Here is a 4,668-nt window from a genome sequence, read left to right as displayed (position 1 = left end):
TATATGTGTGTATATATATGTACTGTATGTATATGCACTGTATGTATATGTACTGTATGTATATGCACTGTATGTATATGTGTGTATGTATATGTACTCTATGTTTATGTACTCTATGTATATGTGTGTATATATATATATGCACTGTATGTATATGTACTGTATGTATATGTACTGTATATATATGTACTGTATGTATATGTACTGTATGTATATGTATGTATATATATGTACTGTATGTATATGTACTGTATGTATATGTACTCTATGTATATGTGTGTATATATATGTACTGTATGTATATGCACTGTATGTATATGTACTGTATGTATATGTACTGTATATATATGTACTGTATGTATATGTACTGTATGTATATATATATATATATATATATATATATATACTGTATGTATATGTACTGTATGTATGTGTGTATATACATATGTACTGTATGTATATGTACTGTATGTATATGTGTGTATATATATGTACTGTATGTATATGTACTGTATGTATATGTGTGTATGTATATGTACTATATGTATATGTACTGTATGTATATAAGTGTATGTATATATGTACTGTATCTATATGTACTGTATGTATATGTACTGTATGTATATGTGTGTATATATATGTACTGTATGTATATGCACTGTATGTATATGTACTATATGTATATGTACTGTATGTATATGTGTGTATATATATGTACTGTATGTATATGCACTGTATGTATATGTACTGTATGTATATGCACTGTATGTATATGTGTGTATGTATATGTACTCTATGTTTATGTACTCTATGTATATGTGTGTATATATATGCACTGTATGTATATGCACTGTATGTATATGTACTGTATGTATATGTACTGTATATATATATGTACTGTATGTATATGTACTGTATGTATATGTATGTATATATATGTACTGTATGTATATGTACTGTATGTATATGTACTGTATGTATATGTACTGTATGTATATGCACTGTATGTATATGTACTGTATGTATATGTACTGTATATATATGTACTGTATGTATATGTACTGTATATATATATATATATATATATATATATATATATATATATATATATATATATATACTGTATGTATATGTACTGTATGTATGTGTGTATATACATATGTACTGTATGTATATGTACTGTATGTATATGTGTGTATATATATGTACTGTATGTATATGCACTGTATGTATATGTATTATATGTATATGTACTGTATGTATATGTGTGTATATATATGTACTGTATGTATATGCACTGTATGTATATGTACTGTATGTATATGCACTGTATGTATATGTGTGTATGTATATGTACTCTATGTTTATGTACTCTATGTATATGTGTGTATATATATATATGCACTGTATGTATATGTACTGTATGTATATGTACTGTATATATATGTACTGTATGTATATGTACTGTATGTATATGTATGTATATATATGTACTGTATGTATATGTACTGTATGTATATGTACTCTATGTATATGTGTGTATATATATGTACTGTATGTATATGCACTGTATGTATATGTACTGTATGTATATGTACTGTATATATATGTACTGTATGTATATGTACTGTATGTATATATATATATATATATATATATATATATATATACTGTATGTATATGTACTGTATGTATGTGTGTATATACATATGTACTGTATGTATATGTACTGTATGTATATGTGTGTATATATATGTACTGTATGTATATGTACTGTATGTATATGTGTATATATATATATATATATATATATACTGTATGTATATGTACTGTATGTATATGTGTGTATATATATATATATATGTACTGTATTTATATGTATTGTATATATATGTACTGTATGTATATGTGTGTATATGTATATGTACTGTATATATATGTACTGTATGTATATGTGCGTATATATATATATATATATATATATATATATATATATATATATATATATATGTACTGTATGTATATGTGTGTATTAAGGGATTAAATGCCCTACATCTCCTGAGTGTCTGCTTGTAACCTAATTTAACCATAACTTAACACTTACCAAAAGTTTATTATATATAAATAACAACACAACACAGTTTGTGGGTGAAAGACCCGTGGGTCGCATTTATTGATACCAGCCGTGGAACTGGCAGGTAACTTAACCACGGGTGACGGCAATCGGGGCCTCCATTCTAACTATGAATAACCCCTTCTAGAAAATGGCCAAGGGACACTGCTGCAGACCACAAGGCGGAGATACTCACGCAGCTTTACTATTTAGGGGTTTCTCGGCCCAACAATAATCAGCCCAAGCACGCCCAAGCATACCAAGCCTGTGACGTCACCCTGACTGCAATGGCCATTATTCAAACCTCCTTCCAGTCTGCAGCCGTGATCCTGACCACCCGCCAGATTAGGGCGCAAACATTTAGAAACTCCAAACCAGTAGGTCCAGCCTTGACTTGACGAACAGCATGTCAGTAACTGGGGAGCTCAAAATTACCGTCTTTGGACTTAAGGAAGTAGTTTGAGTAACCCTCTTCCAGCCTCAGACACCTAGTCTCGAATAGAGACCTAAAGAAAGACCGATTGCCGCCTTCCATATACTTATCCGAATCAATAGTGCATTACAATTTCCAATCAGTAATGCAGAAATTCAAATCAGTAATGCATTACAAGTGCCAATCCGTAATGCATAACGAATTCAAATCAATGATGCATAACAAAATCAAAACGACAGTGCATAACAAATTCAAAACAACAGTGCATAACAGGGCTGGGAGGGTGGGGAAAGATCTTCTGGGAATCCACAGGAACAAAGAGGAAGTGGAATCCCTGCACATCCCATTTATAAGGTTGGTAGACCCCTCCCAACACAATACAACATTGTAACTAACACACACACACAGCAGCACTCACTGCTCCAGGCCTTAACCCTTAGCTACGTTCCGGGCTATTTGCCCTGCACTTTCTTAAGGGATTAAATGCCCTACATCTCCTGAGTGTCTGCTTGTAACCTAATTTAACCATAACTTAACACTTACCAAAACTTTATTATATATAAATAACAACACAACACAGTTTGTGGGTGAAAGACCCGTGGGTTGCATTTATTGATACCAGCCGTGGAACTGGCAGGTAACTTAACCACGGGTGGCGGCAATCGGGGCCTACATTCTAACTATGAATAACCCCTTCTAGAAAATGGCCAAGGGACACTGCTGCAGACCACAAGGCGGAGATACTCACGCAGCTTTACTATTTAGGGGTTTCTCGGCCCAACAATAATCAGCCCAAGCACGCCCAAGCATACCAAGCCTGTGACGTCACCCTGACTGCAATGGCCATTATTCAAACCTCCTTCCAGTCTGCAGCCGTGATCCTGACCACCCGCCAGATTAGGGCGCAAACATTTAGAAACTCCAAACCAGTAGGTCCAGCCTTGACTTGACGAACAGCATGTCAGTAACTGGGGAGCTCAAAATTACCGTCTTTGGACTTAAGGAAGTAGTTTGAGTAACCCTCTTCCAGCCTCAGACACCTAGTCTCGAATAGAGACCTAAAGAAAGACCGATTGCCGCCTTCCATATACTTATCCGAATCAATAGTGCATTACAATTTCCAATCAGTAATGCAGAAATTCAAATCAGTAATGCATTACAAGTGCCAATCCGTAATGCATAACGAATTCAAATCAATGATGCATAACAAAATCAAAACGACAGTGCATAACAAATTCAAAACAACAGTGCATAACAGGGCTGGGAGGGTGGGGAAAGATCTTCTGGGAATCCACAGGAACAAAGAGGAAGTGGAATCCCTGCACATCCCATTTATAAGGTTGGTAGACCCCTCCCAACACAATACAACATTGTAACTAACACACACACACAGCAGCACTCACTGCTCCAGGCCTTAACCCTTAGCTACGTTCCGGGCTATTTGCCCTGCACTTTCTTAAGGGATTAAATGCCCTACATCTCCTGAGTGTCTGCTTGTAACCTAATTTAACCATAACTTAACACTTACCAAAACTTTATTATATATAAATAACAACACAACACAGTTTGTGGGTGAAAGACCCGTGGGTTGCATTTATTGATACCAGCCGTGGAACTGGCAGGTAACTTAACCACGGGTGGCGGCAATCGGGGCCTACATTCTAACTATGAATAACCCCTTCTAGAAAATGGCCAAGGGACACTGCTGCAGACCACAAGGCGGAGATACTCACGCAGCTTTACTATTTAGGGGTTTCTCGGCCCAACAATAATCAGCCCGAGCACGCCCAAGCATACCAAGCCTGTGATGTCACCCTGACCGCAATGGCCGTTATTCAAACCTCCTTCCAGTCTGCAGCCGTGATCCTGACCACCCGCCACAAGAGACTGACCTGCATATTCAATGGTCCTGACTCTTGCCGCCACCCTATACTCTTAGGAGTAACTCCTGCCTGATGTTCTGCAAGAACAAATCTACTCCTGCCGCTTCTAAATGAACCCCATCCTGCCTATACAAACCCTTATGGGCTGCCGAGATGTTCCCGTGCTCTATCACAAAACCCTCAAGTTCAACTACATGCTTCCTCAGGTCCCTATTGATCTTTTTTCTGACCTGAAAAGC

This window comes from Bombina bombina, chromosome 7 (genome assembly GCF_027579735.1).
Source record: "Bombina bombina isolate aBomBom1 chromosome 7, aBomBom1.pri, whole genome shotgun sequence".
Lineage (NCBI taxonomy): Eukaryota > Metazoa > Chordata > Amphibia > Anura > Bombinatoridae > Bombina > Bombina bombina.
This window is presented reverse-complemented; position numbering follows the sequence as displayed.